Raw genomic sequence first — 15,922 nt, 5'->3', positions numbered from 1 at the left:
TTTTTAAATTCACACCAAACTTAAATTTAAAATGCATAAAATTAAAAATTCATATTAATATTATTAATATTTTTATACATTAATTTTACAAACTTATATTGAAAATATTAATTAAAAGCTTAAATATATTGATTTTAAAAAGATTTACAATAATAATTTAATATTTATATATTAATTTTAAAAACAAGGTAAAAATAAAATTAAAAATCTTTTTGGTCTTTTATCCCACTTTAATCAATCAAATATTATCAAAAATATACGCCTCTCTTTTGGGTAAAGTAATTTCGGCTATATTACCTAGTTTTACTCCTGACGAATTTTTGAAATGTTTTGAATTGATTGATTAAAGATATTTATACCTTAAGAATAAACGGTAAATTTCGCAGTGATGTAATAAATTTTTGTATGATATCAATAATTTCGGTTTCGCATACCTAATTTTATTGAATATCAATTTAATACTTTATAGCAAACGATTCAGCGTTTATTATCAAAAGGTTAAAAGCAATAAATAAAAATAAAAACTGTACATACTTACCTATGAGAAAGAATTCTCAGAGACCTGCTTTAGCTGACTCATAGGAGAGTTGTGAGATTTGATTTTCCATAGCTACATAAGTATAACCTCGATTCTTCAATAACTTTTCTTCTAAACACATGAACGGTCCTTCTCTGCATAGAGTAACAAATTCGGTATTTGAATATGTTTGATTGTTCGAACATTTACCTTTGTGTGACCATTTTCCGCATTTATGACATCTTTCAAGGTATCGTGCTCTTCTTTTTGTTGCGGATTTTGATTTTCCTTTACCAAAATGTGTTTTATGATGATATTTTTTGAGTTCTTTCCTTACTTCATCCATTTTGCCTCTTATGAATGATACCAGTTCACTCGGGAAAGTGTTATTATTACGTTTAGTAATCATAGCGTGTAGTAGTAGACCATGGTTTAGATCAAAGGAATTCTTCATCTCGTAAAACCTAAAAAAAATAAAAATTCAGAATGGAGGAAGAAGACTAGTTCTTTAGGGTCTGCTAGGAAAAGACCATTCGAATTCCATTCTCGGAAACTACATGAAAATAGAATATCTAACTCTAACAGAAATACATATTACCCTTAAAAGATTCGAACCTTCCCGCACTTAGTTAGCTGTGGTGTCGAAATTGTGATTAACTTCATCTTCAACTTTCATTGGATTATCTATGTAATGTTTAACTCCGTGACCATTAACCTTAAATTCAATCCCATTTGAATTTATTAATTCTACTGTTCCGTACGGGAAAACTCTTTTAACTATGAATGGTCCAGACCATCTTGATTTTAATTTCCAGGAAGAAGCTTGAATTGTGAATTAAAGAGAAGAACTCTGTCTCCTTCCTTAAATTCTTTTGAACTTCTGATTCTTTTATCATGCCATTCTTCGTTCTTTCCTTATAGATTAACGAATTTTCGTATGCATCATGTCTCAATTCTTCTAATTCGTTTAGTTGACTTAACCGTAGACGTCTGGCTTCATGTAAATCAAGATTACATGTCTTTAAAGCCCAAAATGCTTTGTGCTCAATTTCTACTGGAAGATGACATGCTTTTCCGTAAACGAGTTTAAAAGGTGTGGTTCCAATTGGAGTTTTATAGGCTGTTCTAAAAGCCCAGAGTGCATCCTCTAATTTCATGGACCATTCCTTCGGATTTGATCCTACGGTTTTCTCTAGAATACGTTTTAATGCTCGGTTGGTATTTTCAACTTGTCCACTTGTTTGTGGATGATAAGCGGTTGAGATTTTATGAGTTACTCCATATCTTTTGGGAACTTTCTCAAGTTGATTATTACAAAAATGAGTACCCCGATCACTTATTAAAGCTTTCGGCGTTCCAAACCTTTCAAAAAGACGTTTTAAGAAGTTGACTACAGCTCGTGCATCGTTAGTTGGGAGAGCTTGTGCTTTCGCCCATTTAGATACATAATCAATGGCAACGAGAATGTAGAGATTATTATGAGATTTTAGAAATGGACCCATGAAGTCAATACCCCAAACGTCAAATACTTCACATACTTGAATGACATTTTGTGGCATTTCATCGCGTTGACTTATTTTTCCAGCCCTTTGACAAGCATCACAGGATTTACAAAGAAGGTGTGCGTCTTTGAAAATTGTAGGCCAATAGAATCCAGCATCGTAAACTTTTCTTACTGTGAGTTGTGGCCCATAATGCCCTCCTGTTGGTCCTGTGTGACAATGGTTTAAGATTTGACCAGCTTCATCTCCGAATACACATCGGCGTATTATTCCATCGGGACAACTTTTGAATAAATGTGGATCTTCCCAGAAATAGTGTTTTATATCACTAAATAATTTCTTTCATTTTTGGTACGACAACTCTTTTTCAAGGAATCCACATACTAAATAGTTTGCATAGTCTGCAAACCATGGAATTTCATTATAATCGATCTTCAAAAGATATTCATCAGGAAAGTTATCTTGTATAGCCGATTCATTTAGAACTTCTAATTCAGGATTTTCAAGACGAGAAAGATGATCAGCGGCGAGATTTTATGCTCCCTTTTTGTCTCGGATTTCAATATCGAATTCTTGTAAGAGTAAGATCCAACGTATTAATTGTGGTTTGGCATCTTGTTTTGAAAATAGGTATCTAAGAGCAGAATGGTCGGTATAGACCACCGTTTTAGCTAGAACGAGATATGAACGAAATTTGTCAAAAGCAAAGACAATAGCAAGGAGTTCTTTTTCAGTAGTTGTGTAATTTGTTTGTGCTCCTTGTAACATCTTACTAGCATAATAAATAGGTTGAAATCGTTTTTCAATCTTTTGTCCTAAAATGGCTCCCATTGCAAAATCACTTGCATCGCACATGAGTTCAAATGGTAGATTCCAATTTGGAGTTATCATGATCAGCGAATTAGTGAGTTTTTCTTTAAGAATATTAAAAGATTTGATGCATTCATTCGAAAAGATGAATGGAGCATCCTTTTCTAGGAGTTTATTCATAGGAGTGGTAATTTTAGAAAAGTCTTTTATGAAATGTCGGTAAAAACCGGCAACCGGCATGCCCTAGAAAACTCCTAACTCCTCTAACATTGGTGGGATGTGGAAGTTTAGCAATTACATCTACGTTAGCTCTATCCACTTCAATTCCTTTCTTTGAAATCTTATGACCAAGAACGATGCCTTCTTTAACCATGAAATGGCATTTCTCCCAATTAAGAACTTTGATTGCTCGCATCTAATAAGCATTCGTTCAAGATTAGCTAGACATGTTTCAAAAGTATCACCGAAGATTGAAAAGTCATCCATGAAAACTTCCATGCATTCTTCTATCATGTCGTGAAAAATCGCCATCATGCACCTTTGAAAGGTTACAGGGGCGTTGCAAAGACCAAATGGCATGCGTTTATAAGCAAAAGTACCATAAGGGCACGTGAACGTGGTTTTCTCTTGGTCCTCGGGTGCTATTGGAATTTGAAAATATTCAGAGAAACCGTCAAGAAAACAATAGTAACTATTTCCGGCTAATCTTTCCAACATTTGATCAATGAAAGGTAAGGGAAAGTGATCTTTTCTGGTGGTGTCATTTAGTTTTCTATAATCAATACAGACACGCCATCCTGCTACAATCCTAGTAGGAATAAGCTCATTTTTTTCATTTGTGATGACAGTCATGCCACCCTTCTTAGGTACGCATTGAACTGGGCTTACCCATGGACTATCAGAGATTAGATAAATTAAACCTGCATCTAGCAGTTTAATAATTTTTTTCTTAACAACATCTTGCATATTAGGATTTAGTCTTCGTTGGCGTTGCACATATGTTTTATGACCTTCTTCCATAAGGATTTTATGTGTGCAATACGAAGGACTTATTCCTTTAATGTCATGAATTTTCCATGCAATAGCTGGTTTATGAGCTTTTAGCAGAGAAATGAGTTGAGATTTTTCATTTTCAGTAAGAGAAGATGATATTATTACAGGTAATTCAGATTCACCATGTAAATAAGCATATTCCAAATGGTTTGAAAGTGGCTTTAACTCTAATGTCTGTAGTTCTTCTATCAATGATTTATATCGATATCTATCTTCTTCTTTTAGCATTTGAAGTTCTTCTGTTGTTGGTTTGTATTCATTAGCCATGAGTGCGGCTAATATTTCAGCTTCATCAATTGGTTTAGTTCCTTCTCCTAAAGAACATTCTCCTGTTCCTTGTAATTCTGGAAATTCTTCTAACAATTCTGCATGTGAATCTATAGTTTGAATATAATAACATGTATCATCTGCAGATTGCAGTTGTTGCATGGCTCTATCAACAGAAAAGGTAACACACTCGTCCTCTATACTTAGGGTCAGTTTCTTACCGAACACGTCTATTATTGCTTTAGCCTTGTTTAAGAATGGTCTTCCTAATATAAGAGGAACTCGAGAATCTTCTTCCATGTCCAGAATAACAAAATCTACTGGAAATACTAAAGTACCAACTTTAACTAGCATGTTTTCCATTATCCCTCTAGGATATTTTACTGATCGATCCGCTAGTTGTATGCTTATTCGTGTTGGTTTCAATTCTCCGAGGTCTAGTTTAGCGTATAATGAATACGACATTAAATTTATACTAGTACCTAAGTCTGCCAATGCTTCTATTGAACTAAGACTACCCAAAAAACATGGAATTGTGAAACTTCCTGGATCAGAGAGTTTTTCTGGTATCTTATTCAACAGCACTGCTGAACAATTAGCATTCATAGTAACAGCCGAGAGTTCTTCCATTTTCTTTTTATTTGTGATTAGATCTTTTAAGAATTTAGCATATCTTGGCATTCCTGATATCACATCAATGAAAGGAAGATTTACATTTATTTGTTTAAACATATCCAATAATTTGGATTGCTCGGCTTCAAGTCTTTCTTTTCTCATTTTACTCGGGTAAGGAAGTGGTGGTTGGTATGGTTTAACATAAGGTTTTGCCTTAACTGTATTCTCTTCATTAACCTTTTCAACTACCGGTTCTGTTTCCTTATCTTGTTCTGGTTGTGGTGCCTGTGGAGTGGGAATAGCTTCATCAGAAATTACAGGTATTTCAGGTGGTTTAAGTGTAATACCACTTCTCGTGGTAATGGCTTTAGCTGTTTCATTCCGGGGGTTAGCATTTGTATCGCTAGGTAAACTCCCTAGTTTTCTTTCACCTATCAACCTTGCTAGGTTGCTTACTTCTTGTTCCAGATTTTGAATAGAAGCTTGTTGATTTCTAAATGCTTGAGCATTTTGTTCATTCGTTTGTTTCTGAGATGTGAAAAATCGAGTTTGAGATTCAACTAGCTTCGACATCATGTCTTTTAAATTTGGCTTTTATCATCGGTTTGTGGTGGTTTATTTTGAAAAATAAGTCTTTGATGATTGTAACTATTATTGGATACTTGTTGATTGCTAGGACCTTGTTGATTGTTGTATGGAACATTTCAGTTATAATTCTGGTTTTGATTGTAGTTTGGTCTTGGCGGTTGATAATTATTTTGATAATTATTTCAAGGCCTTTGGTTCATGTATGAAACATTCTCTCTTTGTTCTATTGTTTGTTCAATACTGCGACAATCTTTTGTCAAATGTGGTCCTCCACACTGCTCACAACTAATTCATATTGAGTGAATATCCTTAGTCATCTTTTCCATTCGTCTCTCGACAACATCTATCTTTGCGGAAATGGAATCAAAGTCATGGCTAGAATCGGCTCTAGCTGCTTTAGATGATCTAACGATATCTTTTTCTTGATGCCACTCATGTGAGGGGGAAGCAGTGTTATCAATAATTTTGTAAGCTTTAGTTGCGGTTTTCTTCATAATGGAACCACCAGCTGCTATATTGATGTCTTTTCTTGTAGTGATGTCGCATCCTTGATAGAATATTTGTACTATTTGATAAGTGTCTAAACCATGTTGCGGACATCCTCTTAACAACTTTCCAAATCTTGTCCACGCCTCATATAGAGTTTCATTTGGCTTTTGCGTGAATGTAACAATTTCTCCTTGAAGTCTCACATCTTTAGATGTCGGAAAAATTGTTTAAGAAATTTTTCAACTAAGACATCCCATGTATCAATCGCCCCTTCAGGTAACGATTCTAACCAATCTTTGGCTTCTCCCTTTAAAGTTCAAGGAAATAATGAAATGTCCCGTTCTTATTGATTAAAAACGTTCCATATTAATTGATTTCGTTGCGAGGTTTTGACCTCTATATGAGACGTTTTTCAAAGACTGCATTCATTTTAAAACAAACCATAACCTTTATTTCATCAATAAAGGTTTAAAAAGCTTTACGTAGATTATCAAATAATGATAATCTAAAATATCCTGTTTACACACGACCATTACATAATGGTTTACAATACAAATATGTTACAACAAAATAAGTTTCTTGAATGCAGTTTTTACACAATATCATACAAGCATGGACTCCAAATCTCGTCCTTATTTAAGTATGCGATAGCGAAAGCTCTTAATAATCACCTGAGAATAAACATGCTTAAAACGTCAACAAAAATGTTGGTGAGTTATAGGTTTAACCTATATATATCAAATCATAATAATAGACCACAAGATTTCATATTTCAAAACACATCCCATACATAGAGATAAAAATCATTCATATGGTGAACACCTGGTAATCGACATTAACAAGATGCATATATAAGAATATCCCCATCATTCCGGGACACCCTTCGGATATGATATAAATTTCGAAGTACTAAAGCATCCGGTACTTTGGATGGGGCTTGTTGGGCCCGATAGATCTATCTTTAGGATTCGCGTCAATTAGGGTGTCTGTTCCCTAATTCTTAGATTACCAGACTTAATAATAAGGGGAATATTCGATTTCGATAATTCAACCATAGAATGTAGTTTCACGTACTTGTGTCTATTTTGTAAATCATTTATAAAACCTGCATGTATTCTCATCCCAAAAATATTAGATTTTAAAAGTGGGACTATAACTCACTTTCACAGATTTTTACTTCGTCGGAAAGTAAGACTTGGCCACTGGTTGATTCACGAACCTATAACAATATATACATATATATCAAAGTATGTTCAAAATATATTTACAACACTTTTAATATATTTTGATGTTTTAAGTTTATTAAGTCAGCTGTCCTCGTTAGTAACCTACAACTAGTTGTCCACAGTTAGATGTACATAAATAAATCGATAAATATTATCTTGAATCAATCCACGACCCAGTGTATACGTATCTCAGTATTGATCACAACTCAAACTATATATATTTTGGAATCAACCTCAACCCTGTATAGCTAACTCCAGCATTCACATATAGAGTGTCTATGGTTGTTCCGAAATATATATAGATGTGTCGACATGATAGGTCGAAACATTGTATACGTGTCTATGGTATCTCAAGATTACATAATATACAATACAAGTTGATTAAGTTATGGTTGGAATAGATTTGTTACCAATTTTCACGTAGCTAAAATGAGAAAAATTATCCAATCTTGTTTTACCCATAACTTCTTCATTTTAAATCCGTTTTGAGTGAATCAAATTGCTATGGTTTCATATTGAACTCTATTTTATGAATCTAAACAGAAAAAGTATAGGTTTATAGTTGGAAAAATAAGTTACAAGTCGTTTTTGTAAAGGTAGTCATTTCAGTCGAAAGAACGACGTCTAGATGACCATTTTAGAAAACATACTTCCACTTTGAGTTTAACCATAATTTTTGGATATAGTTTCATGTTCATAATAAAACTCATTTTCTCAGAATAACAACTTTTAAATCAAAGTTTATCATAGTTTTTAATTAACTAACCCAAAACAGCCCGCGGTGTTACTACGACGGCGTAAATCCGGTTTTACGGTGTTTTTCGTGTTTCCAGGTTTTAAATCATTAAGTTAGCATATCATATAGATATAGAACATGTGTTTAGTTGATTTTAAAAGTCAAGTTAGAAGGATTAACTTTTGTTTGCGAACAAGTTTAGAATTAACTAAACTATGTTCTAGTGATTACAAGTTTAAACCTTCGAATAAGATAGCTTTATATGTATGAATCGAATGATGTTATGAACATCATTACTACCTTAAGTTCCTTGGATACACCTACTGGAAAATAGAAAAATGGATCTAGCTTCAACGGATCCTTGGATGGCTCAAAGTTCTTGAAGCAGAATCATGACACGAAAACAAGTTCAAGTAAGATCATCACTTGAAATAAGATTGTTATAGTTATAGAAATTGAACCAAAGTTTGAATATGATTATTACCTTGTATTAGAATGATAACCTACTGTAAGAAACAAAGATTTCTTGAGGTTGGATGATCACCTTACAAGATTGGAAGTGAGCTAGCAAACTTGAAAGTATTCTTGATTTTATGTAACTAGAACTTGTAGAATATATGAAGAACACTTAGAACTTGAAGATAGAACTTGAGAGAGATCAATTAGATGAAGAAAATTGAAGAATGAAAGTGTTTGTAGGTGTTTTTGGTCGTTGGTGTATGGATTAGATATAAAGGATATGTAATTTTGTTTTCATGTAAATAAGTCATGAATGATTACTCATATTTTTGTAATTTTATGAGATATTTCATGCTAGTTGCCAAATGATGGTTCCCACATGTGTTAGGTGACTCACATGGGCTGTTAAGAGCTGATAATTGGAGTGTTTATACCAATAGTACATACATCTAAAAGCTGTGTATTGTACGAGTACGAATACGGGTGCATACGAGTAGAATTGTTGATGAAACTGAACGAGGATGTAATTGTAAGCATTTTTGTTAAGTAGAAGTATTTTGATAAGTGTATTGAAGTCTTTCAAAAGTGTATAAATACATATTAAAACACTACATGTATATACATTTTAACTGAGTCGTTAAGTCATCGTTAGTCGTTACATGTAAATGTTGTTTTGAAACCTTTAGGTTAACGATCTTGTTGAATGTTATTAACCCATTGTTTATTATAATAAATGAGATGTTAAATTATTATATTATCATGATATTATGATATATAATATATCTTAGTATGATGTATATACAGTTAAATGTCGTTACAACGATAATCGTTACATATATGTCTCGTTTCGAAATCATTAAGTTAGTAGTCTTATTTTTACATATGTATTTCATTGTTAATACACTTAATAATATATTTACTTATCATTTAACATAATTAACCAAGTGTATCAATATCTTAATATGATTCATATGTACCTAGTAAGACGTTGTTATAACGATAATCGTTATATATATCATTTTCGAGTTTCTTAAATTAATAGTCTCATTTTTATGTATATAACTCATTGTTAAAATACCTAATGAGATACATACTTATAATAAAATCATGTTAACTATATATATAACCATATATATGTCATCGTATAGTTTTTACAAGTTTTAACGTTTGTGAATCACCGGTCAACTTGGGTGGTCATTTGTCTATATGAAACATATTTCAATTAATCAAGTCTTAACAAGTTTGATTGCTTAACATGTTGGAAACATTTAATCATGTAAATATCAATATCAATTAATATATATAAACATGGAAAAGTTCGGGCCACTACAGTACCTACCCGTTAAATAAATTTCGTCCCGAAATTTTAAGCTGTTGGAGGTGTTGACGAATCTTCTGGAAATAGATGCGGGTATTTCTTCTTCATCTGATCTTCATGCTCCCAGGTGAACTCGGGTCCTCTATGAGCATTCCATCGAACCTTAACAATTGGTATCTTGTTTTGCTTAAGTCTTTTAACCTCACGATCCATTATTTCGACGGGTTCTTCGATGAATTGGAGTTTTTCGTTGATTTGGATTTCATCTAACGGAATAGTGAGATCTTCTTTAGCAAAACATTTCTTCAAATTCGAGACGTGGAAAGTGTTATGTACAGCCGCGAGTTGTTGAGGTAACTCAAGTCGGTAAGCTACTGGTCCGACACGATCAATAATCTTGAATGGTCCAATATACCTTGGATTTAATTTCCCTCGTTTACCAAATCGAACAACGCCTTTCCAAGGTGCAACTTTAAGCATGACCATCTCTCCAATTTCAAATTCTATATCTTTTCTTTTAATGTCAGCATAGCTCTTTTGTCGACTTTGGGCGGTTTTCAACCGTTGTTGAATTTGGATGATCTTCTCGGTAGTTTCTTGTATAATCTCCGGACCCGTAATCTGTCTATCCCCCACTTCACTCCAACAAATCGGAGACCTGCACTTTTTACCATAAAGTGCTTCAAACGGCGCCATCTCAATGCTTGAATGGTAGCCGTTGTTGTAGGAAAATTCTACTAATGGTAGATGTCGATCCCAACTGTTTTCGAAATCAATAACACATGCTCGTTGCATGTATTCAAGCGTTTGTATCGTCCTTTCGCTCTGCCCATCAGTTTGTGGATGATAGGCAGTACTCATGTCTAGACGAGTTCCTAATGCTTGCTGTAATGTCTGCCAGAATCTTGAAATAAATCTGTCATCCCTATCAGAGATAATAGAGATTGGTATTCCATGTCTGGAGACGACTTCCTTCAAATACAGTCGTGCTAACTTCTCCATCTTGTCATCTTCTCTTATTGGCAGGAAGTGTGCTGATTTGGTGAGACGATCAACTATTACCCAAATAGTATCAAAACCACTTGCAGTCCTTGGCAATTTAGTGATGAAATCCATAGTAATATTTTCCCATTTCCATTCTGGGATTTCGGGTTGTTGAAGTAGACCTGATGGTTTCTGATGCTCAGCTTTGACCTTAGAACACGTCAAACATTCTCCTACGTATTTAGCAACATCGGCCTTCATACCCGGCCACCAAAAATGTTTCTTGAGATCCTTGTACATCTTCCCCGTTCCAGGATGTATTGAGTATCTGGTTTTATGAGCTTCTCTAAGTACCATTTCTCTCATATCTCCAAATTTTGGTACCCAAATCCTTTCAGCCCTATACCGGGTTCCGTCTTCCCGAATATTAAGATGCTGCTCCGATCCTTTGGGTATTTCATCCTTTAAATTTCCTTCTTTTAAAACTCCTTGTTGCGCCTCCTTTATTTGAGTAGTAAGGTTATTATGAATCATTATATTCATAGATTTTACTCGAATGGGTTCTCTGTCCTTCCTGCTCAAGGCATCGGCTACCACATTTGCCTTCCCCGGGTGGTAACGAATCTCAAAGTCGTAATCATTCAACAATTCAATCCACCTACGCTGCCTCATATTCAGTTGTTTCTGATTAAATATGTGTTGAAGACTTTTGTGGTCGGTATATATAATACTTTTGACCCCATATAAGTAGTGCCTCCAAGTCTTTAATGCAAAAACAACCGCGCCTAATTCCAAATCATGCGTCGTATAATTTTGCTCGTGAATCTTCAATTGTCTAGACGCATAAGCAATCACCTTCGTTCGTTGCATTAATACACAACCGAGACCTTGCTTTGATGCATCACAATAAATCACAAAATCATCATTCCCTTCAGGCAATGACAATATAGGTGCCGTAGTTAGCTTTTTCTTCAATAACTGAAACGCTTTCTCTTGTTCATTATTCCATTCAAATTTCTTCCCTTTATGCGTTAATGCAGTCAAGGGTTTTGCTATTCTGGAAAAGTCTTGGATGAACCTTCTGTAGTAACCAGCTAGCCCTAAAAACTGGCGTATGTGTTTCGGAGTTTTCGGGGTTTCCCACTTTTCAACAGTTTCTATCTTTGTCGGATCCACCTTAATACCTTCTTTGTTCACTATGTGACCGAGGAATTGAACTTCTTCCAACCAAAATGCATACTTTGAAAACTTAGCGTACAATTCTTCCTTCCTCAATACTTCTAACACCTTTCTCAAATGTTCACCGTGTTCTTGGTCATTCTTTGAGTAAATAAGTATGTCATCAATGAAAACAATGACAAACTTGTCAAGGTATGGTCTACACACTCGGTTCATAAGGTCCATGAACACAGCTGGTGCATTAGTTAAACCAAACGGCATGACCATAAACTCGTAATGACCGTAACGTGTTCTGAAAGCAGTCTTTGGAATATCATCTTCTTTCACCCGCATTTGATGATACCCGGAACGTAAGTCAATCTTTGAATAAACAGACGAGCCTTGTAGTTGATCAAATAAGTCGTCTATTCTCGGTAGTGGGTAGCGGTTCTTGATGGTAAGTTTGTTCAACTCTCGGTAGTCGATACACAACCTGAATGTACCATCTTTCTTCTTGACAAACAAAACAGGAGCTCCCTACGGTGATGTGCTTGGTCGAATGAAACCACGCTCTAAAAGTTCTTGTAATTGGCTTTGCAGTTCTTTCATCTCGCTGGGTGCGAGTCTGTAAGGAGCACGAGCTATTGGTGCAGCTCCTGGTACAAGATCTATTTGAAATTCAATGGATCGATGTGGGGGTAATCCCGGTAATTCTTTTGGAAATACATCGGGAAATTCTTTTGCAATGGGAACATCATTGATGCTCTTTTCTTCAGTTTGTACTTTCTCGACGTGTGCTAGAACAGCATAGCAACCTTTTCTTATTAGTTTTTGTGCCTTCAAATTACTAATAAGATGTAGCTTCGTGTTGCCCTTTTCTCCGTACACCATTAAGGGTTTTCCTTTTTCTCGTATAATGCGAATTGCATTTTTGTAACAAACGATCTCTGCTTTCACTTCTTTCAACCAGTCCATACCGATTATCACATCAAAACTCCCTAACTCTACTGGTATCAAATCAATCTTAAATGTTTCGCTAACCAGTTTAATTTCTCGATTCCGACATATATTATCTGCTGAAATTAATTTACCATTTGCTAATTCGAGTAAAAATTTACTATCCAAAGGCGTCAATGGACAACTTAATTTAGCACAAAAATCTCTACTCATATAGCTTCTATCCGCACCCGAATCAAATAAAACGTAAGCAGATTTATTGTCAATAAGAAACGTACCCGTAACAAGCTCCGGGTCTTCCTGTGCCTCTGCCGCATTAATATTGAAAACTCTTCCGCGGCCTTGTCCATTCGTGTTCTCCTGGTTCGGGCAATTTCTAATAATGTGGCCCGGTTTTCCACATTTATAACAAACTACATTGGCATAACTTGCTCCGACACTACTTGCTCCGCCATTACTCGTTCCGACACCATTTGTTCCTTTCGTTCTATTAACCCCTGGTCCGTAGACCTCACACTTCGCCGCGCTATGACCATTTATTTTACACTTGTTGCAAAATTTAGTGCAGAACCCCGAGTGATACTTTTCGCACCTTTGGCATAGCTGCTTCTGATTGTTGTTGTTGTTGCGGTTATTATTGTTGTTGGGATGATTGTTGTAGTTGCTGCTGTTGTTGTTGTTGGGCCGTTTGTTGTAGTTGCGATTGATGTTGTGATTGTTGGGATAATTGTTGCGATTATTGTTGTAATTGCTGTTGTTGTTGTATTGGTGATTCTTATCACCGTTTTCCTCCCACTTTCTTTTGACTTGCTTCACATTGGCCTCTTCAGCAGTCTGTTCTTTAATTCTTTCATCAATCTGGTTCACTAGTTTGTGAGCCATTCTACATGCCTATTGTATGGAGGCGGGCTCGTGTGAACTTATATCTTCTTGGATTCTTTCCGGTAATCCTTTCACAAACGCGTCGATCTTCTCTTCCTCATCTTCGAATGCTCCCGGACACAATAGGCACAATTCTGTGAATCGTCTTTCGTACGTGGTAATATCAAATCCTTGGGTTCGTAACCCTCTAAGTTCTGTCTTGAGCTTATTGACCTCGGTTCTGGGACTGTACTTCTCGTTCATCAAGTGCTTGAATGCTGACCACGGTAGTGCGTACGCATCGTCTTGTCCCACTTGCTCTAGATAGGTATTCCACCATGTTAATGCAGAACCTGTGAAGGTATGCGTAGCGTACTTCACTTTGTCCTCTTCAGTACACTTACTTATGGCAAACACCGATTCGACCTTCTCGGTGCACCGTTTCAATCCGATCGGTCCTTCGGTTCCATCAAATTCCAAAGGTTTGCAGGGAGTGAATTCTTTGTAGGTGCATCCTACACGATTTCCTGTACTGCTAGATCCAAGATTATTGTTGGTATGTAGCGCAGCCTGTACTGCGGCTATGTTTGAAGCTAGAAAAGTACGGAATTCCTCTTCATTCATATTCACGGTGTGTCGAGTAGTCGGTGCCATTTCCTTCAAAATAGTCAAATGGAACAAGTTAATCATACAGAATATTAAGAGTAGTTAATAGTATTTCGTAGCATAATATGAACTTATTTATAAAAGCTTTTTCTTCATATTAGCGTTTTATAAGTTTAAATTTGGGTAGTACCTGCCCGTTAAGTTCATACTTAGTAGCTAATATACAATTCAACTACTACAATTCTATATGAAAAACTGATTATAATAATATTTCGCGTTCAAACTTTTATACAATATTTTACTAACTTACAATACCGCTTATTTTACATAAAGCATGAAATATAGCACACAATAACTTTGATACAAGATAGTTGTGAAGATAATTCTAGCTAGTACACAAGTCGTTCAGCAAAGGCAATAAAGACACGTAATTCATACGTCCAGAAAAAAGTCATGCATTCTGGTTTTACTAGGACTACTTCCCATCCTTGGTCTTGTGGAACATAACTGTTATGGCCGTTGATAAGACAGCGTGTTGTAACGTCGTCAAAGGGACGAGGGTTACGTAATGTCCAACAGTCCCGTAACAATCTAAAAACCTCATTTCTTACCCCAATTACCGACTCCGTCACTTGTGGGAACATTTTGTTTAATAGTTGTAGGCCGATGTTCTTGTTCTCACTTTGGTGAGAAGCGGACATTACTAATCCGTAAGCATAACATGCTTCTTTATGTTGCATGTTAGCCGCTTTTTCTAAATCACGAAGTCCAATATTCGGATATATTGAGTCAAAATAATTTCTTAACCCATTGCGTAAAATAGCATTTGGGTTCCCCGCAATATATGCGTCAAAGTAAACACATCGTAACTTATGGATTTCCCAATGTGATATCCCCCATCTTTCGAACGAAATCCTTTTATAAACCAAGGCATTCTTGGAACGTTCTTCGAATGTCTTACAAACTGATCTCGCCTTAAATAGTTGTGCCGAAGAATTCTGACCGACTCTAGACAAGATTTCATCAATCATGTCTCCGGGTAGGTCTCTTAAAATATTGGGTTGTCTATCCATTTTGTGTTTTTATACTGTAAAATAGACAAGAGTTAGATTCATAAAAAAATACTTATTAATACAAGCAATTTTTACATATATCATAAAGCATAAGCACACTATATTACTTATATTACACCACACGAATACAACTATCTTATTCCGACTCGCTTGTTTCTTCTTCTACGGTTTTGGTTCGTTTTGCCAAGTTTCTAGGGATATATGATGTTCCCCTAATACGAGCCGTCGTTATCCACATTGGTTTAGAAAAACCTGGTGGTTTAGAGGTTCCCGGGTCATTGTTACAACTTAAGGACTTCGGGGGTTGACGATACATATAAAGTTCATCGGGGTTGAAATTAGATTTCTCTATTTTTATGCCCTTTCCCTTATTAATTTCTTTTGCCTTTTTAAATTCAGTTGGGGTAATTTCTATAACATCATCAGAATTCTCGTCGGAATCCGATTCATCGGAGAATTGGTAATCCTCCCAATATTTTGCTTCCTTGGCGGAAACACCATTGACCATAATTAACCTTGGTCGGTTGGTTGAGAATTTTCTTTTACTTAACCGTTTTATTATTTCCCCCACCGGTTCTAATTCTTCATCCGGTTCCGATTCTTCTTCCGGTTCCGATTCTTCTTCCGGTTCCGACTCTTCTTCCGGTTCTGACTCTTCTTCCGGTTCCTCTTCGGGAACTTATGAATCAGTCCACGAATCATT

Source organism: Rutidosis leptorrhynchoides, chromosome 1 (assembly GCF_046630445.1).
Source record: "Rutidosis leptorrhynchoides isolate AG116_Rl617_1_P2 chromosome 1, CSIRO_AGI_Rlap_v1, whole genome shotgun sequence".
Taxonomy (NCBI): Eukaryota; Viridiplantae; Streptophyta; class Magnoliopsida; order Asterales; family Asteraceae; genus Rutidosis; species Rutidosis leptorrhynchoides.
Note: the sequence above shows the minus strand (reverse complement) of the source record.